At 41.7% G+C, this 25,721-nt stretch overlaps 1 protein-coding gene across 2 annotated transcripts in view; it reads right to left on the bottom strand.

Annotated features, from left to right (window-relative positions):
- Positions 1-25,721, bottom strand: part of CNTNAP5 (contactin associated protein family member 5) — an 879,857-nt gene that overhangs the window by 300,625 nt on the left and 553,511 nt on the right. The window lies entirely within an intron of this gene.

The raw sequence follows: 25,721 nt of genomic DNA, 5'->3' as shown, positions 1-25,721 counted from the left end.
TAACTCACTCAGTGACCTTGGCTTTGGTCTTGAAAATGCCATCGGGTGAGTGGGACCTCCAGGTGAAGACCTCCAATCTTTTCCCCCAGGCATGAAATAGAACAAAAAGGCCTGCTACATCTAACCCTCCAAGGCCCAATTCCAGGGCCACATTCTCTGATCTTCCTCTTCCTAGCTGGAGTCATACAGTGGGAAGTAGATTCATTTCACTTGGAGTGGTTCACTGTTTGTTTCATGTAAGCAATCCTTGACTTCACAACCAAATGTTCATTTCCTTGAGAATAGCGTTTGTGGGGTACAGAGAAAAAGAGAGAAGTTTTTAAGCCAGGAAGTTTTGAACTAAAATCCTAGCTTTGCTGCTTAAGAGTTTTCTACACCTAGCTTCATTACTGTTCTAAGTTTCATTTTTCTGAAGCATAAAAGGATCCTCGTGGACCTACTTCAGGAGGCTTATAATGAATTTCCAGGCAAACACACAGGGTTCAAGGGTAGTCAGTTTCTACTCCTCTTCTTACCCCTGCTCTGCAGAAAACTCCCCTCCATATCCTTTCATCAAGGATTGACTGGGAACATTGCAGCCCAGAGTAAACCTGCCCAGGATTCAGGCTCTGGATACATCAGCGGTTTACACTCAGCAAGCATTCTGATTGGATGAGCATCTCTCTAATCGGGGCAGTAAAAGTCCTTTCTGCACTATGCGCTCTGTGTTCTACATGTCACTTCTCTGCAATAACTATACTGATTTTCAGAGACTTTAAGTAGAAAAACTAATTTCTATTCTCCTGTAGAATAATGAAGAAATGAACATGTCACCATTTACAATATAATATGACATGGAAATACCATGATGATGAGGAAACGTACAAAGTCTGGTTTACATTTGACAAAAAGAATAGCCAGGCCTACTAAAGGCATTACTTTGATAGCACTTGAGCTGGGTCTGGAAAGCTGTGTAGAAGTGTCCTAGGCTGACAAGCAAGCAATCCTGCAGCCTTCCTGGCAGAGGTGACATCATGTTTTGTTTTGTTTTGTTTTGTTTATTGAAGTATAGTTGACTTACTATGTTGTGTTTAATTTCTGCTGGACAGCAAAGTGACTCAGTTATACGTGTGTATATATATATATATATATATATATATATATATATATATATATATATATTCTTTTTCATATTCTTTTCCATTATGGTTTATCACAGGATATCGAATATAGTTCCCTGTGCTATACAGTAGGACCTTGCTGTTTATCCATCCTATAAACATAACATAATCCATCCTATATAATCCATCCTATATGTTTGCATCTGCTCACCCCAAACTCCTAATCCTTCCCTCCCCAATTCCCCTCCCCTTGGCAACCACAAGTCTGTTCTCTATGTCTGTGAGTCTGTTTCTGTTTTGTAGATAAGTTCATTTGTGCCATATTTTAGATTCCACATATAAGTGATATCATATGATATTTGTCTTTCTCTGTCTGACTTACTTCACTTAGTATGGTAATCTCGAGGTCCATCCATGTTGCTGTAAATGGTATTATTTCATTCTTTTTTATGTCTGAGTAGTATTCCATTGTATATATGCACCACATCTTCTTTATCCACTCATCTGTTGGTGGACATTTAGGTTGCTTCCGTGTCTTGACTGTTGCAAATAGTGCTGCTATGAACACACGGGTGCATGTATCTTTTCGAATTAGAGATTTGTCTTGGTATATGCCCAGGAGTGGGATTGCTGGGTAGTATGGCAGCTCTATTTTTAGTGTTTTAAGGAACCTCTATGCTGTTCTCCATAGTGGTGGCACCAATTTACGTTCCCACCAACAGTATAGGAGGATTCCTCTTCTCCACGCCCTCTCCAGCATTTATTATTGTAGACTTTTTAATGAAGGTCATTCTGACTGGTGTGAGGTGGTACCTCATTGTAGTTTTGATTTGATAGCATGTTTTAAGAATCACAGGTAGGATGGCATGACATGTGTGAGCTACTAAGAGTAACTTAGTGCTGCTCCAGCAGAAATGGGTAAGGACACATATCCCACTGCCAGGCGTGAATCTTAGAAACTTCCCATCGTCTGACTCTCACATTTTCCCCAGCGGAATAGAAGGTCCCAACGACCTACAAGCAGGTGGAACTATAAGATATAAATGGACTGGGTCCCCATGGGACAGGCTAGGTCAGCCATACTACAGTGTGATGTGAGCCGAAAAGAAACTTCTATTTTGCTAAGCCACTGAAGTTTGGGCCTCATTTATCACTTTACTAAGCCTACCTTTCCCTTGCACCTTCAACTTTAGTTCAGTTCCTGGGAGATTTCTGAGTGCCAAGCCTGGTAACAAGCATTCCTATTTATGGATAATACAAATGAGCTCATACAGTCTGAGAGCTCTGCCCAAAGCCACCCCAGCCGGTAAGCTGTGGATCTGAGAATCTGACATTTGTTCCCTGTCTCTAAACTCCTGGGCCTCTCCTCTAAATGCTGAAAATAGACAAAAACTCATAAAATAGTTATATTGTGGTCATATGTTTACAAAACTTGTCTCAGGTAGACAGAGTAATAGGGGCAATCCTAGAGAAAGTTCCTTGAAGGCATCCGTGGAAATAATTTCACAATATTTATCTGACTGCATTTTATCATCATCGTTAATGAGTCTAGAATCCTCTGGGCAGAGGGCACACTGGTAAAATAAGTTAATATTTTGCATTTGCACACCATAAAGAATGCAGCTTCTTGTACGAATTGGTTAATGCCTATTTTTTAAGCTGTGACAAAGACACTTTACAATGAAAACAATGTGTGATTTTAGTACGTTCAGTTCACATGATATGTGACACCAAGAGATTAACAAAAATGCCCAAAGCTACTCTCACTGAGAAGATCCTTAATTTTGTCACTCAGGACGTCTCATGTTGGTACAAAATGGGATGCCCACTTCTATCCAGATTACACCTAAAACACACCGTAGTTCTTCCTACCAGATTATGCCTACAAATTCTGTCTCAGCATCACAGAGTTCACAGAATATTAATAATGGTCATGACACTTGCCAGTTTTGTTTGAGAGTTTGTAGTGACTTATTTTCTCATTCTACAAATAACTTAGAGAGAAAACAATTATTAAATGGATACCCAGAATGATATAAGTTCTGGGCTTTTGGAAACTTCCATCTGTCCCAGCTCAGAGCAAGGAGACTGAGCTCGGCCTCAGGAGTCCATTAATTCCAGCATCATGGAGCTAAGCTAACAGCCTGCATTTTGCAGGGGCGTGTCTGAGCTCCTCTCTCAAGGAGCCTGGACTCTCGGCTTAGGCTTTGCTTGGCATCCGAGGACGCTTATCCTGCCTTTGACTTCACTCTGCTGTAGAGCCATGTGTGCAGCTGTGTCTTAGAAAGTGAAACCAGACAGATCCCCAGAGCCAGAGAAAGAGAGAGGGGCTACCCAAGTATCACTGCCGTGCGATTTCCGCTTCTATAAAATATAATAATCGTGTTTACCTCATGGGCATGCTTTGAAGATGAAATGGGATGACAGGAAAGTATGTGTAATACTCAGGCACCTGAGGTATCATAGGTGCCTGGTCCGTGGTAACTTTATCCAGAGGAGAGAGAAACTGAGAGGAAGAGGATGAAAACGGACATAACAGAAGCTGTAAAGTGTAATATTGGAAGCCCCCTGGGAGAATTCTTCGACGCCCAGACACGGTTCTGAGACGGCTTTGAGAAGGACGCGTGGACTTGACTGCAGAGGAGAGGGAGAGAGGCATCCAGAGCCGTGAACCAGCAGTGACAGTGACCTTGGCCTACCACCAAGACACGAGATGACAGCTTGGCTGCGTAAAGAATATTTTTTGAGCGCTTGCATAAACCCAAGTGGGAATTCTGGACAAAGATTTCTAGAGAAAAAGAGACGTCATCCCTGGTCATCAGAGAGGGTCATCAGAGAGGGATGGCCTTGCAACCCAACAGAAGAAGGGCCCAGGAGAAATATTCACTTTGCTGGTTAAGGGTGTACATAGCTTCTCAGTGTCAATGCAAATAAGCAATGAACAATCTATAATTAGAATAGACAAGAGTTGTATTTGAGCCAAACTGAGGACTAGCCTGGAAGCCTGCTTCCCAGATCACTCTGAGAAGCTCCAGAGAAACAGGGTTTCCAGCACAGTTTTATATCTCATCAGAACAAAGAACATTAAACAAGTCAGGGATACGTGTCCTTAAGGTAAACAACCCCCCCCCCCCAACACACACACATCAACCACACAAAGCCAGTGAGGCAGCACGGCCTTGGTACCTGGGAAGGGTGTCTTATCATCGAATGGGTCCCAGCACTGGAAGGGAGGCATTTCGTCTTTATTTTTAAGATGGACTGTCTTTACTTCTGGTCAATGTGCCCTCTACTCTGACAATTAAAGCAGACGCACAATGCATGTTCGAGAGGCCACAAACAGGCTATCTCAGTTAGCGTCCGATTCAGGTTAACTCACGTGTTAAGCCAGAATAACTTCTCTGTACCGTAATATGCGAACATTTCCCTTATCACCAGCAAGGGGATCCTGGAGCCTGATCTCGTCATTCACTGAATCTATTTTCATCTTTTATAAATATGTATATTAAACTGAATTTAATTCCCATTCCAGACTGAACTGAGTCTTCCATTATCCTTCCGTCCGAAGAAATCTTGAGTTAAAGATCCTGGTGGGAAACTGCTATAAATGGTGACTTGACTGGGGAACCCTGCCTACGTCTTAGAGTCAAATGTTGGTTCCCAGGGTGGGTGACACCAGGTAAGCAACAATCACCCCCACTAGAAAGCTGTCCTCATGAGGCTGCTTCCTGCCCACATGTGCCCTCTCTTCCCTAATCAGATGACTGCAGACCGACAGACAAGAGACAGCCACTGAGGCCTCCTGACCCAAAGAAAACAAGCTCATTCTGCATGGCACATGACCCCTTGACATTGCAAAGTGCACCAGATTTATCCAGCTACTTCCACGTATCATCTGTCCGACTGCTTGCATGTCAGTCTTTCAAGTTTCATGGTAAGACAGATAGAAGGCAGAGAGAGACATTTCACCATCTGTTTTAGTAAGTCATTTTAAAACCTACTCTTTTTTAAATTAATTTTTATTGCAGTATAGTTGCTTTACAATGTTGTGTTAGTTTCTGCTGTAGAGCAAAGTGAATCGGCCATACGTATACATATATCCCCTCCTTTTTGGATTTCCTTCGCATTTAGGTCACCACAGAGCACTGAGTAGAGTTCCCTGTGCTATACAGTAGGTTCTCATTAGTTATCTATTTTATACGTAAGTAGCGTATGTATGTCAATCCCCATCTCTCAATTCATCCCACACCCCCTTCCCCCTCGGTGCCCATATGTTTGTTCTCTACGTCTGTGCCTCCATTTCTGCTTTGCAAATAAGTTCATCTATATCATGTTTCTAGATTTCACATACAAGCGATATTATATGATATTTGTTTTTCTCTTTCTGACTTACTTCACTCTGTATGACAATCTCTCTAGGTCCAGGTCTCTGCAAATGGCACAATTTTCTTCCTTTCTCCAGCTGAGTAACATTCCACTGCATATATGTACCACATCTTCTTTACCCATTCCTCTGTTGATGGACATTTAGGTTGCTTCCATGTCCTGGCTATTGTAAATAGTGCTGCAGTGAACACTGGGGTGCATGTGTCTTTCTGAATTATGGTTTTCTCCAGGTATATGCCCAGGAGTGGGATTGCTGGGTCATATGGCAGTTCTATTTTTAGTTTCTTAAGGAACCTCCATACTGTTCTCCACAGCGGCTGTATCCTTTTACAGCCTAAAACCTACTCTAAAGCCCTGCCTTATGAGTCCCAGCTTAAGCACGTGTCTCTTTCTTGGGACTCATAAACAGCTTCCCTGCAGTACTATGTACACAGCAACAGGACCGTCCCCTTGGGGGAAGGTGGCCTGTGCTACAGTGGAGACGTCTTCGTCTTCCTGGAGACCCATCACGTGCACGGAGCACAGCATCTTCCTTTCCTCAGCCGCCCGGGACCTCCACATGCACCGCCTCACATGTCTTCCTATGGAGCTTGCATTTCAGGACATCTGTTTGCCTCCCTGCCCTTGCTGGGTCTTCGGGTTTGAGAGGATGTCTCTCAACTGATCATTACCTGTTGAGTCTTCTCTTTTTGTTCAGTTTCAGCTCCCTGAAAACTTACATCTGACGTTACCCAATTTTTGCCCAAACTCTCAAACATTTCTCGGTCCCTGCTGCCTGAACTCTGCCTAACCTTTACCAATGTTCCACCAAGTCCTTAATGAGATTCTTTTATGTTGTCTTGCTAGAAAATTGAAAATGAAAGAGCTCTGATTTCTTAGAGGAATCACATAAGGGAGACTGTGTGCTCCCTTTTATTCTTTATCTTCTAATTAGAAGATTGGAGTTTTTAAGCAGGAAGAATCTTGTCACAAAGACTGGATTTCAACCTTCAACTTTTTTCCCTCTTGCACTTTTATTCCCACCGTCACACGACTTTAATTTACAACCGAGAAACCTGAAATGATTTTTGCTCATGGAGAAATCAAGAGATCCATGTTGTTCAGAGAAGACTTTTGAAGGACTGGAAAGTGGAAAAGAGGGTGTCCCCGCCCCAAATTGCTCGAGACAGTCAGCCCATTCCCTCCCTAAGAAGCCCATCCGTCCACCTGACCTCCTTACTGGTTCGCAAGGCAGCTGCGTGTGATTCCCCTACTGTCTTCATTAACATTCTGTGATCCTTTAGGGACCCAGATGTTCCTCCTGCCACCAAGGACCCCCCCACTCCCCAAATCTTCCTCACCTGTGCAGACACCTGCATCCCATAAGGAACTGATCCTCCTCACCCCTTCTATAAAGCCATCTCAACCATAGGGCATCCCATATTGTTCTGAGCTCTAGAATCTTCTATATTCCACCTCTTTAACAGAAAATCAAGTGCTGCCTTGTAAATCACTCCACGTGCAGAGATTCTATTCTTCAAACGTTTTTAAAAGTTTTAAAAACTTTATATAGGTAGATCTAGATCTACCTATATAAAGGGTCGGGCTAGGGTTAGGGTTAGGGTTAGGGTGTGTGTATGTATATATACATACATATCTATATATACAGATAGCTACTGGGTTGGCCAAAATGTTCATTTGAGTTTTTAGGTAACATCTTAAGGAAAAACCTGAACGACCGTTTTGGCCAACCCAATAGATACAGGATAGTTACAGACATATTGTATAGATATAGATATAGATATAGATGATAGAGATATAGATGATATAGATATAGATATAGATACGGATTGTATCTTTCTAGCATCATGAACAGAGAAAGCTGTTAGGCACACTGAAGGCTGTGAAGAGGGAGAACCAAACATTCACAGTGCTCTTCTACCATTTGCTAAACACCACCAAGCCTTTAAAAATGTTATTTCTATTTTCTCAGGATATAATTATCCAGCTGGCAAAACCCCAAACTTTTGACGACGTTCTTTGTTAGTGAGTGTGTGGGGAAACTGGCCCTCTCATGTATTGCTGGTGGGAGTGAAAACTGGCTCAAGGCCCATGGAAGTCAATTTGGCAATCGATATGCAGCAACCTCACATTTATCCTTTGACCCAGCAATCCCTCTTCTGGGAATTTAACCTACCGATGTATTTGCAGGTGTGTGAAAGGGCGTATGTTCAAGTTTATTCACTGTGGTTTTATCTGTGTGGGATTAGAAACAATTTTAAAAAGCCTATCAACTTGGGCCTTATGAAATGAATTATGGCATAATGGAATTCCATGCAACAGAAAAAGAACAATGAAACTCTTTATGTGCTGACACGGAAAGATGAGCCCCGAGACAGATCATTATTTGAAAAAAGCAAAGTGCAAAGCGGTATATATAACATGCATTTGTATTTTCTTGTATTCCTACACAGAAACTCAGGTAGAAGACACAAGTTACCTATTATATCCTGGGGGCAGGTCTAGGCAGGTAGAAGATAAGTGTGGAAATCAAGGTTTCACGGCGTATCTTTTTATCTGGATTGATGTGGGAGCCCTGTGAACATATTACCTATTCAAAATTTGAATTAAAAATTCAAGCATTGTTTGTCTTTATTTAAAATCATATTCTTAAAATCTATGGGGGGGACCTCCAATTCAGACAAGATGGCTTAAACTTGCTTCTCCCTGATTGTCCTTGCTAATTAAACTCTCGCCCTGGAAAATAACACAAGAGGCCAAGGAGAGCTCTGAAATGGGCAAAGAGGAAAGTAACATGGTTTGGGACCTCAGGATAGAAGAGATAACACAGCAGCAGTGCTTCTACACCCCCATCTTGTCCCAAGAAGATGACTCAAGTCCAGTATTTCCTGATCTTAATCTAGCAAAGAAGGCAGCCCAGGTAATATCATCCTCCCCCTCCCCTCACCCCACTGAATCAAAAGAGATTACCTCTGACAAGGCCAGGTAAGCCTTCAAGTACCAAAAGGGGATCCATCAGGAGCCCCAGTATCAGCAAATGGCCAGGAGAAGGGGTGTCTTTCACCACTGGGGCTGACATTCATCTCCCACATGACAGGAAGACGCTGGGGAAACCAGGCAGCACCTCCAGGACAGATCCTGACCCAAAAGTAAGCAACCTGACAGGAAGCCTAAGTATCAGCTGCTCTATCTATCCAGAAACACAAACTGTGGTTCACACTAGGGGATACAACTGAACAAAGAAAAAGGCAACAACCTGAATGAATGTTCTGGGAATTACACTGAGAAAAAAATTGATTCCACCCACACACCCCTTCCCCTTTCACAGATCCTCACCTGCCACTAGCCTTTTAGAATCTCACCTTTGAATGAAGACTGAAGATTTGATGCCCATCTTAACCTGCGCCCTTTAAATTCTTCCACTGGGTTTATGTTTTGTTATATAAAGGAATCATAAGAATGCCTATCACCTAAGAGACAGAAAATAATCCCAAGACGTCTTGGCCAAGATTGAACTCAAAGGCAATAGAAAATTATCTTCATTAAATAAAAGTTAAAGCAAGGAGGGGAGGAGACAAATGTAGAGCCGTGTTTTGATCGCACAAAATAGCACATGTTCAGCATCTTTGTCACACCGGGCCAACGAAGATAACATTGTGACCAGTGTGGTCATTAGGTGCTACACAAACCTGAATGATATCAGGTGTGCCCAGGAGACTGGTACCATGTGAAGCAGAAGGATGACAAGTCAGGCGGAAGTGTAACCAGTATACTAAGTGAAGTAAGTCAGAAAGAGAAAGACAAACGCCATATGATATCACTTATATGCGGAATCTAAAATAGGACACAAATGAACTTATCTATGAAAGAGAAACAGACTCACAAACATAGAGAACAGACTTGTGGTTGCCAAGGGGGAGGGGGTGGGGGAGGGATGGAGTGGGAGTTTGGGATTAGCAGATGCAATCTATTACATATAAAATGGATAAACAACAAAGTCCTACTGTATAGAATAGGGAACTATATTCAATATCCTGTAATAAACCATACTGGCAAAGAATATGAAAAAGAATGTATATATGTATAACTGAATCACTTTGCTGTACAGCAGAAATTAACACAACACTGTAAATCAACTATACTTCAATAGAAAGAAGAAAAAAGAAATAACGAGGTAGAAATTTCAAAACACAAAGAAAAAAAAGGTTAACTGATATAACTCAATATGGTTAAAGGAGGTGAATACAGGTGCCAGGCTGACAGATGGGCAGACTGGAATGGTCCGTTTTATGTGTCAACGAAGTTACACTACAGTCCCCAGTTAGTCAATCAAACACTAATCTGGTTATTGCTGTGAAGGTATTTTGTAGATGTGATAAAAGACCATACTCAGCTGACTTGAAGCAACAGAAATTATCCTGAAACATCTGCGTGGGCCTGCTTTAATCAGTTGAAGGGCCTTAAGAGCAGAGCAGAGGCTTCCCAGAAGAAGAAATTGCCCCCGTGGCTTACAGCTTCAGCTCATGCCCTAGACTTCCTCCTGCCCTTCCTGATTGCCTGTCCTATGGACTTTGGATTTGCCTGGCCAGTTCTCTCGGTCACATAAGCCATTTTTTGGCAAGAAATCTCTTAATATCTATCTCCTCCCAGTTCTGTTTATCTGCTTGAACCTTGCCTGACTGATAGCAGTTTCGTTTCTTATCATTATTCCTCTCCATTGATAGGAACCCCAACCTATGCGAGTCACACTGCTTTCACCCTGGATTCTTGACCTTGCCCCACTTCCTCTGCTGTGCACATCACGCGGATGGACCAGGGTTCGTTCAAGTCCAGAACTACTGAGCTCTCCCTTCCTTCATGTTTCATCTCGTCCTCCATGCCTGGTGCCTGTATTTCTATCTTTACCTACATTCAATTGATTCCCTGACTCTGTACAACCTTGTATTATTTTTTGAATGGATAATATAGTTTCCCTCCCCCCCCCCCACCATTGTTGCTAGTTTTAAAGTTCTTGAGAGCAGAAATAGGATCTTCAATTGCTCGGGTAACACCCTGGGGGACCCAGAGTAGATATTTATACATGCCTGATATAAACGTATATTGTGTGGAAGGGTGATCTGAAAAGAGGAGAGATTTACAAAACTCGGTGCTAAATGATAATAAACATCTCACCTATATCTCAACATAACAGAAGCCTGAGTAAACTGCAGAATCATCTATGTTTACTAATTTGAGGACCAATTAGAATGATTATACTATGAGGATGAAAAGTATACTATATATTAATTATCAATATATATAGTTATATAATTAAGTAAAAGCAATTTCTTTCCCTGATTATTATTACCTATGTATTCTTTCCCTGATTATTATTACCTATGTACTTTCTGAATCCTGTGTTTTCAAAGGGTCAACACCCTACTTTCTTCCAGGCAAGTGAGGCGTGGTAGTGGTGGAACAAAATGATGGTGAGGCCTGTTCTTTGGGGGACTCGTCAAGACTCCTCTAGGAGGCCTTAACTGGCAGGTTGTCCATGATAGGCTCATTGAGGACACAACAAAGACTAACCAGAGAAAGTTAGAAAAAGGTAGATTTCAGCGTCTAGGAGAAACAAGCCTTCTAGCCACCAGAGAAGCAGGAGATATTAATCAGCCTGTTTCTAGAGCATCAACTTAAGGAAGGATGTAAATAACATATGTAAATGACTTGTACTAGAAGGTCCCTTCCAAATGTGGAAATCAGCATTTGTTACTAATCTAACACTTATCCCTAGAAGACCAGAAAAAGTAAAAGTGTAGAGGGTTGATGAAGCAAAGCAAATTGAGTGCATCTTACGTAGGTGCCACCTGTGATGCTCTCAGTGTAATCTCTTATTTAATCATCAAAAACTCCTAAGACATCGATGTTATTATTTCTACATTTAGAAATGAGAAACCAAGATTCAGAGAAGTTGAGTAATTTTTCCCAGGTGACTCAATGAATCATTGGTAGAGCCTGGAACTGAACCCAAGGCAGACTAATTTTCAAAACCAATTCTTTTTTCATACGTCATCTCAATAAAAAAAGTTTAAAAACAGATTTATTTTCTACTTCTTTTGAGAATACCCTAGTGATGTCATTGGACCAAACACTTTTCTTGCGTAGAAGCATGAGAGCATAGGTCTTTCCTCTGACAGGCTGTGAGTGCCACGAATCCCCAGTTTGCAAGTTGTATTACAGTGATTCCACTGAACGCCCATTTAGACAACATGCAGCAATAAAATCGTATGTTAGTTGATGGATTCACTCGCTTCCTCTTCCAGCCGTCATGACGGTGGGATCAGAGACAGGAGCGAGGGAATGACTGCCAAGGTCTTCATCATTGCATTAGCTGCCAGCAGGACATCCGTGCTGCCGAAAACTGACTTTGACATCTCCTCCATTGACAGACTAATAAACTCAGTTGTGTGTCCTGCTATGATGATGGACAGCTTTATTTTCTTTTTACATTTTCCACATATATTTACTTATCCAAACGTCCCATTTCTACTAGTATCTTAAAATCGTGCATTACAACTATGCCAACGGAAAGATGATTTACAAGCCAGTTTGAGAGCTAATAGGGGACTTGGTGTGGGGATCTTTAAGAAATATGCTTTGAATCCAAAGCAGGAGCCTCAGTTCTTCCACGCAATTGAAAAGAAAGCCTAACAGATGCCTTGGGGGTATCAGATGATTTGTTGTTTTCTACTTCCTCTCAATGCAGTAGATACATAAATACACCTCAAGGAAGTGCAAACAAGTTGAAAATAGGAACTCCACTCTCTCAACCCTTGTTTTGTGTGTGCAGTATGACAGACCGAGGGCTAGGTCTTGGGGACACATGCGTGAAAAACCAAAGTGCCTAACCTCAAGAAGCTCAAACTAACGCCAAAGAAAGATCGAAAGATCAATTATGGCAACCACTTGTGCATGCGAAAGTGATACTCAGGGCAAGTGCTGAGGCAGAATAAAGAATGATCTAGAAGAAAAGTTAGGAAGAAAATTCATGGCCTGAAGAATGGAGTGATACTTACATAATATTGTACATCAACTCTATTTCAATAAAAATAAAATAAAAACACATTTGACCAACAACACAAAAAAAAGAATGGAGTGATAAAAAGAATCTGATGCATTTAAGGAATGAAAAGTCAACGAGAGCTACTATAATTTGATCCACATGGGGACATAACTAAAACTACTGTGATTTAGGAGGGCTCCAAGTGATGAAAAGCCACACTTACTGAGCTGAGAAGCAGGGATTTTATCATTGAGATCATGGGGACAATGAAGGATTTGAAGCTGAGCAGTAACAGACTCAGAATGTCTTTTAGAAAACAAGGAACAAAAACTAAACTTTAAATTAACCTGAGAATTTCACTAACAACAACTTATGTTGCCTGGAGCATAATATAGCTGGAGAACCTTTTGCAGGATACTCACACTGACAAAGTCAGAGACGATAAGAATATCCAGGTTTGAGTCCTACTCAGGTCTTATCATTGAAATTCCTTGGGCTCTCTATTCTAAATCACTCTGAATCTTGGGTCCTTCCTCTGAATACTTGCTTTGTTCCTCACCAAGGTTGCCGTGGGAACAAAATGATGTAGTGTATAAGAAGAAGGAATTCATAAGGAAGGGTTAGAATCATACTTGTCAAAGGGATTTCACACCCACTGATTCATGAATTTATGCCAGTCGCAATAAGGGACAGAGTCTATTATTTTCCTTTGGTAAATGGCACAAGGAAGGCTCAGATCAGTGGAATTACTTGCCATAGGTCACAGTGTTATTGCATTATAGAATTTTAATGGATAAAGGCATATTTTTCTGAATTTTATCTCTGAATTACATACACAAAATATGTTTGCAAGATTCAAACTGAGCACCCTGGGAAATCCTTTCTTTCATCACAATTTAGATAGTCCAGTCTGACTCTATGACTTAAAATAGAACTGATAAAGTATTTTAAGCATTCACACTGGTTCTCTCCTTCTCTTATTGCTTATTACTCTTACTATTCTTTTAGTTGATCCATTCCAAATAACAATCACAGTAGTTCAATTCAACCACAAGTTTCAAAGAAAGTATGCAAGAGCTTAAAACATCTGTGACCTTCACACCCCTCATGTGTCCACTTGCTTTACTTTTCAAGGTTATTGGAGCCAGTAAGAGTATGAAAGAGTACTCAGTGTTTTCTAAACCACAGTCAAGATATGGGCTATATGATCTCTGCAAATATTATTCTGAGCTAGAACATCAGAAAATGGCAAAGAGGAGAAATAGCAACTGTACAGTATAACGATAACACGCTATTGCAAGGCGTAACTGCAAGACCCTACAGGGTGTCAACACACTTGTTCCGAGTCATACAACTGGGGCAAATCAAAATAACCCTTCATAGTGACCATGTACAATCCATGATAATCAACATTGTACCCCTGAGGAATATGGGTTACAAGAAGTATGTGACTTGCCTAGGGTCATTTATGACAAATAGATTTGACTCAGCTCTCTTGATCCCAGCCTGGGCTTCTTTCTATGACAGTCACCTCTCTGTTCTTTCACCAATGGCAACACCTATGCCAGAACCTAATATCTGTTTAGTAATCTACAGTGTAAAAAGCGTTCCTACAGGGCTTCCCTGGTTGGGTATCCGCCTGCCAATGCAGGGGACACGGGTTCGAGCCCCGGTCTGGGAAGATCCCACATGTCGCAGAGCGGCTAGGCCTGTGAGCCACAACTACTGAGCCTTCGCATCTGGAGCCTGTGCTCCGCAACGGGAGAGGCCGCAACAGTGAGAGGCCCGCACACCGCGATGAAGAGTGGCCCCCGCTCGCCGCAACTGGAGGAAGCCCTTGCACAGAAACGAAGACCCAACACAGCCAAAAATTAATTAATTAATTAATTAATTAATTAATTTTTTTTAAAAAAGCGTTCCTACAGCCTTATGATTTGATAGCATAGGAAGATAAATTATTGAATGTATCTTATATGAAAAGTACACCAAAACTTTCAAACACATAATTTTAAATATATAATAGACACCATTTAACACGGAAATGCCAAATCCCAAATATCATGCTAGATGTTTTTTGTCCCCTACCTCTAATCCACACAATAACTGTTAAATGAGTTACTATTTTAGAGATTAAGCAACCGAGGCTGAAAAAAAGCAAGTAATTTGTCCAAGACCAGAAAGCTATAACTATACCTAGATCTGTCTGGATCCAAAGCTGAGGCACAGATGGAAAATGTGTCTTTATATATTGAGTTTAATATGTATATACCCAGTCCAGATTACTTCTAACTCATGGGATATACCAGAGGCTTTGTATTTCTATGGCAATCAGTCTTTTGTTGATTGAAATGCATTAGAAATAAATGTGCATTGTTCCCGTTCAGTGTTCAAAGTAAATATCAATGGTTCTCCAAAGGAAGGCAACATCAATAATTAAATTATCTCCAGTTAATTATCTTCTTTCATATTTTGGGATCTTGTGTTGCTTCTAAGGATTTGGAAAAAAGCCAAACCTTGTGATTACATTTTTGCACATTGTCAATCCGATGTAAGTATTTGAAGTTAGCTTTACTGCAGCTTCAATTAAAGAGGGGAAGGGGAGGTAGAGGGAGAGATGGAGAGAAAGAGGAAGGAAAGAACAAATAAAACAAATCACCACGGAGGAAATGACTGTGGGAAACGCTTAAATCGTTGAGATATGCTCAAAAGGAAGAGAATCGATCCGAGGTGAATATACAACCTTCATTCCTCCTCCTGTCGAATCAGAAGTCTTCATATCCATTTGTTTATAATGCTACCATGTTCCATAAAATATTTAAGTGTGCTCTTTCTTCCATTTAGAGATTTTTAAAAAAATTTTTATTGGAGTATAGTTGATTTACAATGTTGTGCTAGTTTCAGGTGTACAGCACAGTGAATCAGTTATACAGATACACATAGCCATTCTTTTTTAGATTATTTTCCTAAATAGGTCATACTTAACACTTAGAGATGTTTTAATGTGGAGAGGAAGTGCTTTCAAACCATCTAGAACTGAGTTCAAATCCCACTTCCACCAGCTCTGTGGCTTTAAGCGTTTGGGCCATCCAAAGATGTTTACATTCATTGATCCTCTACTATGTGCCAGCTGGTGCCAGAGAGAGGAACACATGGAAAACTGGCAGTGTAGGAAGAAAAACAAGAACTAAACATTTAATTTTGACATGGTGGAATCAATTCTCTGGGAGTGGGTGCTAAAGAGACAAGGAGGAACAACGTCTAGGAAAGGTCTGGGCAGGCTTCTTGCAGGAGTTGACAAAGTTACTCAAGCAAAGAAAGTGTAAGAAGAATCTCTGGTCAGGAGATTTGCATACGTGAAGACCCCGCTGTCTGAAGAAGTCACAGTCTAACAAGGTTAGAGCTAAGGATGTGAGGGTGCCTCAGAGAGTGAGATGACCTGTATAAGCCACCCAGCACAGTGCATGGCACTTAAAAGAAGCTCAAGGAATGTTCCTTCCCTTGCCCTTACGCTGTGCCTTGAGTAAAACCCAAACAGTCTCCATGCTCTTCCTTATTTCAAATCCTTCCTTTGATTCTCACCCTTGAGAAACACTCTCCTAAGACTTCTCTGCCTACCCAAGTCCCGCCCTTGTGTCCAGGCCAGACCAATCCTCCAAGAAGCCTTTCACCTCAGCTCATCCTGCTCTAATCTCTCTCTTCACAGACTTGCAGGCACCTTGCAGTCAGACCCATGCACATAACTGCACACCACCTTGCATTACTTGTTTATTAACGGATGCAAAGATATTGGTCTTTCCTCCTGAAGGAGAGTAAAATCATTTCAGTGGCAGGTAATGGTTTTGACTCACCTGGATCCTGACAACACCTATGATAGCTATCAATCAGCAAAGTCTCTTGAAAAGGGAACCCTCCTACACAGTTGCTGGGAATGTAAATTGGTGCAGCCACTATGAACAACCGTACGGAGGTTCCTTAAAAAACTAAAAATAGCGTTGCCATATGATCCAGCAATCCCACTCTTGGGCACATATCTGGAAAAGCTCTAATTCAAAAAGATATATGCATCCCTATATTCATAGAAGCACTACTTAAAATAGTCAAGACATGGAAACAACCTAGGTGCCCATCAACAGATGCAGGGATAAAGAAGATGTGGTAAATATATACACAATGAAATACTACTCAGCCATAAAAAAGAATGAAATAAAGCCATTTGCAGCAACATGGATGGACCCAGAGATCATCATACTAAGTGAAGTAAGTCAGACAAAGACAAATATCATACGGTGTCGTTTATATGTGGAATATAAAAAATGATGCAAATGAACTTACATATAAAACAGAAATAGACCCACAGACATAGAAAACAAACTTATGGTTACCAAAGGGGAAAGGTGGTGGGGAGAGATAAATTAGGAGTTTAGGATTAACATATACGCACTACTCTATATAAGCTGTGACAAAGTGAGAGAGTGGCATGGACATATATATACACTACCAAACGTAAAATAGATAGCTAGTTGGAAGCAACTGCATAGCGCAGGGAGATCAGCTCGGTGGTTTGTGACCACCTAGAGGGGTGGGATATGGAGGGTGGGAGGGAGGCAGACGCAAGAGGGAAGAGATATGGGAACATATGTATATGTATAACTGATTCACTTTGTTATAAAGCAGAAACTAACACATCATTGTAAAGCAATTATACTCCAATAAAGATGTTTAAAAAAAAAAGAAGAAGAAATAGGTACAAGTCAAAAAAAAAAAAGATAACCAACATGGACCTACTGTACAGCACAGGGACCCATACTCAATATTTTTTAATAATCTATAATGGAAAAAAATATGAAAAAGAATATATATTTATATATAACTGAATCATTTTGCTGTACACCTGAAACTAACACATTGTAAATCAATTATACTTCAGTAACAAATTAATTAATTAAAAAATAAATTTTTGAAACCCGTTGTCTTTCTTTCACTTATTGTGCTTTTCTCCAACTTCTTATGTAAACATCCAGCCATTCAACTATGACCAAGCACCATGATGAAGTAACCTGGGGGACATTGCTTGGACATTTCTGTTTATAATCTATTCTCAGAACACTTCTCTTCTGCCTTTTAGGTTACCATTTTTTCTTCATTCTTCCTTTTTCTTTCCTCACACTTCCTTCTTAGTTGTGTCTCAATTGTATCTCTTCTTGAGCTCCTTAAAATATTTTACTTGGCAGTGTCCACCCTTGGCCCACCATCTCTGATTGATTTCAACTATTCAAAAGGCATCAGCAACTATACACCCAGTGATTATGATCTTGCCCCCGGGACCTGACTCTGGGATGTCCAGGTACTTCGGCATAGGTAACATCTCTCCAGGCAAACATCACGCCCCAAACTGAACTGAAGATTTCATCTGCTATGTCTTCGCCTCGGTCTGCATGTCTTCCATCTGTTCAAATGGTAGCTGACATGGATCAGGGGCTTTGCATTTGCCAGGCACAAGGCTAAGTACTTTATGGGAATTCTTTTATTTAATCCTCATGATATTTCCATGACGTGGCTGCTATTACTAGCCACATATCACAACGAGGGCATTAAAGCACACAGCACTCACATAACTCACCCCAGGTTATATACGTCTTGTAGGGTGTAGAGCCTGGATTTGACGTGAGACTGTCAAGCCCAGAGCGACCTGGGGACTTAGTCACTACATCCTTCATTCATGAAGTCTTCCAAGCTACAAAGCTACAAGCCATCCTTCTCTCTGCTGTATTCACTTTGTCTCCAAGTCTGTTTGATCCAATGTTAGATATGCCTTTCAAGTCAGGTCCCTTCTCTCTAGCTTGCTCTGACTCTCATTATTTGCTGCTCACATAATTGCAAATAGCATCGTATCTCTCCCTTGCACCCAACACATACCCAACTTGGACCCTTGCACCCAACATGAAGTTGTCTTCCAACTTCAGTGCATGTTCTACGATACTATGACAGTTAGAGCTCCAAAAAGAACTTACTAAATAAAAAAAACAAACAACGAAATATATATTAGCAAGTCAATTCTCAGCATTAAAACAAAACCAAGAAACTGTGACTGGCTCCTAGGTGCTCAACAGAGAAACAAGCTCCTTCTCAATGGATCACCCATCTTCTCTTCTGTCTGCAAATCCTGACTCTCCTTTCCTCCATTTCACCTTAGATTCCAGCTGTGCTAAGCAGCTCTCATAGTACTCCCTGCTGCATGACACTTCATGTGTCTCTGTCTTTTGTGTCCCTTGTGTCCCTTGTTCTTTCTCATCCTTCAAGCCTCTGCTCAAATGTCAATTATTGTGAAAACTTTCTCACCTGCCCCAGAAAGGGACAGTGTCCTTACCCCAGTAACTCCACATTACTGTGTGCTCCTATCTGATTTATCCATCCGTGTATACAGCCAACAGCAGATACCTACGATGTGTCAGGGGTTAGACAAAGGGTTGGGGACACAGAGAAGATTCAGACACCATCCTGTCCTTACAGAGTCCCCACTTAATGGCACAATGAGTTATCTTTTTCTGTGTAACTGTCTGTCTTACCAATTACACGATACGCCCTGGATGTCACCAGTTCTTTAGATATGGTTAGTACAAATGTAAGCAAGACACAGTTCCTCCCCTAAAGGAGTTTAGAGTCTCAGTGGGGGAGTTAACATGAATAAAAGTAATGATGACACCAAAGGCTAGGGTCATAAAATGAAGCAGGGTGTGGATTCAACAATTCATTCCTACTGTATAGCACAGGGAACTCTGCTCAATATTCTGTAACAACCTAATTGGGAAAAGAATTTGAAAAAGAACAGATACATGTATATGTATAACTGAATCGCTCTGTTGTACACCGAAACTAACACAGCATTGTTAATCAACTATACTCCAATATAAAATAAAAAGATAAAAACATGCATTCCTGTTTTTGTTTTTCTTCTTCTACTTTAGGTAGCTAGTTGCAGCTTAGAACAGCTGCTGATGGCATTCAGGGTTAACCCTGGAGATGAATTTTCTTTAGATCTTGACAGGAAACCCACAGAATAATATTAGGATATGAGTTGACCTGAGCAAAGAGATATGAATATTGCTTTTAAATAAACCTCTTATTACCAGAATCCCCTGCCCTCTCTAACCTTCCATTTCAACCATGAAATATCATGCAGTGGGAGGACCATTTACCTACTGCTAAAATAGCTAAAGTGTTATCCCTCTATGATGGCTACCTGAGAGGCTGATCGCCAGACAACTTGATATGCTCCCAATCAATAGCTGGCTATTCATTGCCCAGTGGGGGAGGCACTATATCAAGCTTGGGAGAGGAGGAAAGCAGACATCTTCTTGCCAAGCTGAAAAGTGAGCTGAAAGGCATTGTTAGGATGTCGGAGAGGCTACACGGTAAAAAGGGATTTGCAAAGGCTGAGAAACGGTGAAGAGACCCTGGAAAAGGATCCATGTGAATGTGATCAGATATAGATACTGAGGAGATCAAGGACAGTCCCACTCATGAGGAGACATGTGGAAGATGAGGAGTAGGTACTTGGGTCCTTACCGAGTCCGTTCAAGGTGAGAGTCACTGTCAGTTGCCTGGTTACTGACACCAGATGTGCTTTCAAAAGGTACATACTTGTTGAATGATTAAATACAGTTCTGTAGAGATAATCTTATTCCTACTGCATAATTCACCTATAAAACCTTATTCTTCATCTGGAATTCATCATGAGGGTCCATAATAATTTCCATATCAATATGCGAATGTTTTATGGGACTTCGCTGGTGGCACGGTGGTTAAGAATCCGCCTGCCAATGCAGGGGACATGGGTTCGAGCCCTGGTCTGGGAAGATCCCACATGCCGCAGAGCAACTAAGCCCGCGTGCCGCAACTACTGAAGCCCGCACGCCTAGAGCCCATGCTCCACAACAAGAGAAGCCACCGCAATGAGAAGCCCGCACACCGCAAGGAAGAGTAGCTCCCCGCTCACCGCAACTAGAGAAAGCCCGTGTGCAGCAACGAAGACCCAACGCAGCCAAAAATAAATTAATTAATTTTAAAAGTATGCAAATGTTTTAGTAAAAACATGTAAACTAGTTTTGTAACATATAGTAAACAATTCTGGCTTGGAAGGTGAAACAACATATCTCAAAAAATAGTGATCAGAGTATAAACTGTAGCGAGACTTTAGGAAAGCTAGTTGAAATATGAATCAAGATCCTTAAAATGATTCCAAATCTTTGACTCAAATATGCCATTCCTATGCCCAGTTCAAGAAAACAATGGAACATGTGGGGTTAAAATTTATTTAAGCACAAAGATGCCCACTGTGGCATTGGTTAGAATAATAAATATTTGGAAACAACACAGGGCTCCTCATCCCCCACCCCAAAAGAGATTAAAATGGTTGAGTAAAAACAAGAAGTCATTAAATAGACTATTTATTCTGCAGTCATTAAAGTCATATTTATAGATACTGCAATAACGTGTGAAAAGCTTTGGTAATAAAGGGAAGTGAGCTCAGATTTCCCCTAGGGGAAAGTGCTTTATGGGAATACCACTTGGGCTTCAGGAATGAATGAAAAGACCTATTTTCCCTTTCTCGAGCCAGGCAAACATCCGCATTGTCCCAAATCACAGCATATATATTCTACCATCACACCTTGGCTCTTGGCAACCTCTGTTTTCAACAGGCTTCCCTCTTCCTTTTATCCATTTTAATTTGAGCTGTCTTTCAAGTGCTGACTCAACCTACTTCCTTCCAGGATGATTTCATGATTATTCTACAACACAAAAACGTTCTCACCTCTCAGTCTTCTAGAACTGCGTTTTCTATCTGGTATCACAATATCCTACTGGGTCTCAAGCAGTATGAAAGACACCATGAATGTCCCGTCACTAAGTTCATATACAGAGGTTTGCAAAATGTCTTCGTTATTTGAGAAAGGAAATAAGATATAGGGCTTATCTTGCATCACAGCCAGACTCCCTCTATTTAAATCCCAGCTCCTTCACTTGCTAAATATGTTACCTTGAAGAAGATACGTAACCTTCTGGGCTTCAGTGTGCTCATCTATAAAATGGGGAGAATAATAACACCCACCTCACTTTATCATTATGTTGTAGACTAATCTATGATTAAGCTCCCATAACAAAACTTCTTCCTTTTAATCTTAACTTGGATTCATAATATACCATGGCCAAGATACACCTTGAGTACTCAGTAGTTTGGCTTCAGTTACACAACCTTCTAAACTTGCACATTTTAGAAAACCAACAACCAGCTCTGGTGATTGGAAGGCTCTGCTCATTGGGTGGGTTGCCAGGACTTAATCTGGACTGAAACCATTATTTTACCTTCAGTTTTCCCTCTGGCAAATAGGATACAACTTAGGGGAGAAAACTGCTGACCAAAGCAACTTACAGACATAATGTCTGATGTCAGTTCATGGGATAAGTGATGGTCTCATGTTTCCTTCTTCTGTGGGGCAGCTGCCACAGATTGGAGAGGAAGTGCCCACATAATCATCATATCTTGTTAAGCAGGAGGCTTTGAACCAAGTGTGTTTGAAAAGTAACATAACTTGTGTACCCAAGTTCTTTATACGTCATCAGGTAAGGAGGAAAGAAAATTGAAATGCAATGATGACATATCTACTTTTAACAGCAACCTACCATGTTTAAGGACTTTGGGAATTCCCATTGTACCATTCCTTAGAGTTCATCGTACCCGCCTCCTCAGCCAGACCCCTCTCTTATCCACAAAGCTAGACAGAAAGAAGCGAATTGTCTCTGTCCTTAGTCAGCCCTATTGGTTCACATTTACTAGGATGCGCCGAGAATGAAAAAAACCAAACTAATCCTAAAGAGCACGAAAAGACAAAAGACCAGTAGTCAAGAAATTACGAGTTTTAACTATCATTATAAATGTCTAACAAATCTAAAGGTCTTGCATTGACTCTTCTGATTGTGCACGACTGTTTCAAGGAATTAAAGCCCAACACACCAAGGGCACTGCCATTTCCACACTAGCAGGTTTGTGAGCTTGCTTGTTTTGCTTTTACCTGAGGGGATCCTCTGTTCTGTTTTCTGTATCTTAGCAGCTCTCATTTCTGATGACCTACATTCGGGACACAGACTTTCTGAAGGCAGGAAAGCATGACTTGATTTACTCAATTTACACACGTGACACAAAACAGTGCTCCTCACCCAGTTGGGGGGAGGAAGAGGGATTAGTTAAAGGGAGACAACTTGTTGACTTGCATAGGCATCCAAACCTCACAGCCACCCAAGCACCTCTGATCTGTCCTGGCTGGGTGCCCAGAAGGGAAGGAGGGGTTTAATAGTGTTGCAGCCCATGGTATAGACCCTGAGTAACGTCACAGAAAGGGGGATAAAAAGGGAATGAGATTTTTAAGGCTTGGTATGTTAAGTTTCCTGCTCATCAACTTTGACAGTGTTCCTTTAAAAATCAGCACCTCACATCCATCGACTTTTAAGTTCAAGCTTTTCTTATAGAGTTGGAAATCTTCTACTTTTAGCATGGTGGATGGATAAATTTAAAGGAGGAGGGCATCCATAGAGATGAACTTCTCAAAATATTATTAAATTACTTTAGGAGAAAGTGAACAGAATAAGCTTTACAAATCATAGGAATGTTGTCATATGACTTGGCCAGTATTTGGATAGTTTTGACTTAAATCTTCAAGTTTCTCTCATCTCACTATTAAACTGATGGCCACTCTGGTTGCCTCTGAGCTTCTTACAAGAGCATTGTCCATATAATCTGGACAGTGCTGTATGTGTCCTACAATGTATCTGTCCAAGTATATGTTGTTCTTGGCTGTGTAGGGATAATAGTTCTGGAACCGGACTCAACATTTATAGATTGGGGGGCTTCCCTGGTGGTGCAGTGGTTAAGAATCCGCCTGCCAATGCAGGGGACACGGGTTCGGGCCCTGGTCCGGGAAGATCCCGCATGCTGCAGAGCAACTAAGCCTGTGTGCCACAACTACTGAGCCTGTGTGCCACAACTACTGAGCCTGCGTGCCACAACTACTGAAGCCCGCGTGCCTAGAGCCTGCGCTCCACAACAAGAGAAGCCACCGCAGTGAGAAGCCCATGCACTGAAATGAAGAGTAGCCCCAGCTTGCTGCAGCTAGAGAAAGTCCGCATGCAGCAACGAAGACCCAACACAGTCAAAAATTAATTAATTAATTAATTAATTAATTAATTTTAAAAAAATTTATAGATTGGTATTAATTGAGAATCTTAAATAAAAACTTGTAATTTTAGCCTTCAAATGGTCCACAAGATTTTGTTAGTTTTCCTTTACAGGATCTGTGAGAAAAACCAAGCTCTGGAGTGTTAAAATTATGTCCTTGTTCAAGTATAAGAGTTTGCTAAAAATTAAATTTAATCTCTCTCATTCCGTTGTTCACTGTTCCAAATCTCTAAATAGAAAATTTTAAGTAAGTTGTATCGTTATAAAGCCAGAGAGTGTCTTTCACTTCTACAGGCAACTAACAGTAATAATGTCATCTCATGATGGCCAATGGGCTAATTCTTCTCTGATTTGCTTAGACTCCTCTTGTGGTCACCACTGGTGAATGTTACATTACAAGGCATAGAAGAGGCCATAGGAAGGCTGAGAGGTCTGCAGGGATGAGACCATCAGCGCTGTTCATCCTAGATCAGAGTCTGATTCTAGCCCAGCCGGCCTCTACCGTTCCCTATCTGCATTCTGAGTGCCATGCCAGGAACAGCAGGGACTTAAGGAAACCAGGTGAGATCTGGCCCTGAGTGACAGTCTCCCTGAAGTCCTCAGAATAGGTCCAGCCTTGGCTTGGCTCTTACGTTATTCTAGAAGGCCCTTCTCCCACTCCTCTACCTTCTCAGTCAATTTCAAAGTTCACCTTTTCTGTGAAATCTCCCACAACTGTAGCCAGCACCTTCCAATTACATCTTTGTCAGTTAAACTTACAGTTCATTTCACACAGTTTGACATACAATTCTCCAAATGGCAAACCTTCTCTATTTTGTCATGTGTTTTTTTTGTTTGGTGACCCTGACAGGACTATCGAATTATGGCAATCGGGGCTGCTGTTCTTCCTTTACTTTTTCCTCCTCTCCCCTTATTCTCTGTGTGCTCCAGGTTCCTCACTTCCTGCTTCCTTTCTTACCACTTACTGTCAGAACTCTCCCGCCACATGAAACTACTTGCAGTTTCAGTTTCCTTTTTTCTTTTCCTTGTCTGCCACATTCCTACCGCGAGATCAGCTCAGACCTTCTATCTGAAGCCTCCTCAGCATGGACACACAGACACTGTCAGTACTTATCACCGATATGCTGGTTCTACTGTCTCAGATACCATGGCAAGATGACACTTCCTACCCTCTTGAAGTTAGGTGCTGACGGGACTTTATTTGGCCAATGATTCCATGAGTGGAAGTAACATTTGCCACTTCCAGGTCGGAGCGTCCAAGCAGAAACTTCCGGGTAGAAGCTTTTAAAAACACATGTTTCCTTGTGCATCCTTCTCCCTGACAGGGCAACATTCCAGATGATGGAGTCTCTGTCAGCCTCCCAGAATAAGAACGCCTTTGGAAGAGGGTCCCCTGCAGACCTGTGATATGCAGGTAACACAGGCATGACTCAACTGCTCATTACTTGCGCCACCGAGATGCAGGTTGTTTGTTGCAGAGCCTAACTTAACCCATCTAGACAATGCAGTTGACTTCAGAGCTCTTCTTTGTGTGCCCACAGCACCTTGTCTTTCCTCTACCTCAACACTTGTCCTACTTCCTGTCTGTCTTCCTGGTAGACCTTGAGCTTCGTGATGATATGGCTTTGTATCCGTGTATCCCCCATGCTCACCACAGCGTTTGGCATAGAGCATGCTCTCAAGAAACACACGTTGGGGACCTCCCTGGCGGCGCAGTGCTTAAGAATCCAGCTGCCAATAGCAGGGGACACGGGTTCAATCCCTGGTCCAGGAAGATCCCCCGTGCCGTGGAGCAACCAAGGCCGTGTGCCACAACTACTGAGCCTGCGCCCTAGAGCTGCTGAGCCGCAACTACCGAGCCCGAGAGCCACACCTACTGAACCCGCGTGTCGCAACTACTGAAGCTTGCACGCCTAGAGCCCGTGCTCCGCAGCGAGGGGAGCCACCGCCATGAGAAGCCCGC

This window comes from Eschrichtius robustus, chromosome 5 (assembly GCF_028021215.1).
Source record: "Eschrichtius robustus isolate mEscRob2 chromosome 5, mEscRob2.pri, whole genome shotgun sequence".
Taxonomy (NCBI): domain Eukaryota; kingdom Metazoa; phylum Chordata; class Mammalia; order Artiodactyla; family Eschrichtiidae; genus Eschrichtius; species Eschrichtius robustus.
The sequence above is the reverse complement of the archived record's forward strand: the minus strand, read 5'-3'. Positions and strand labels throughout refer to the sequence as shown.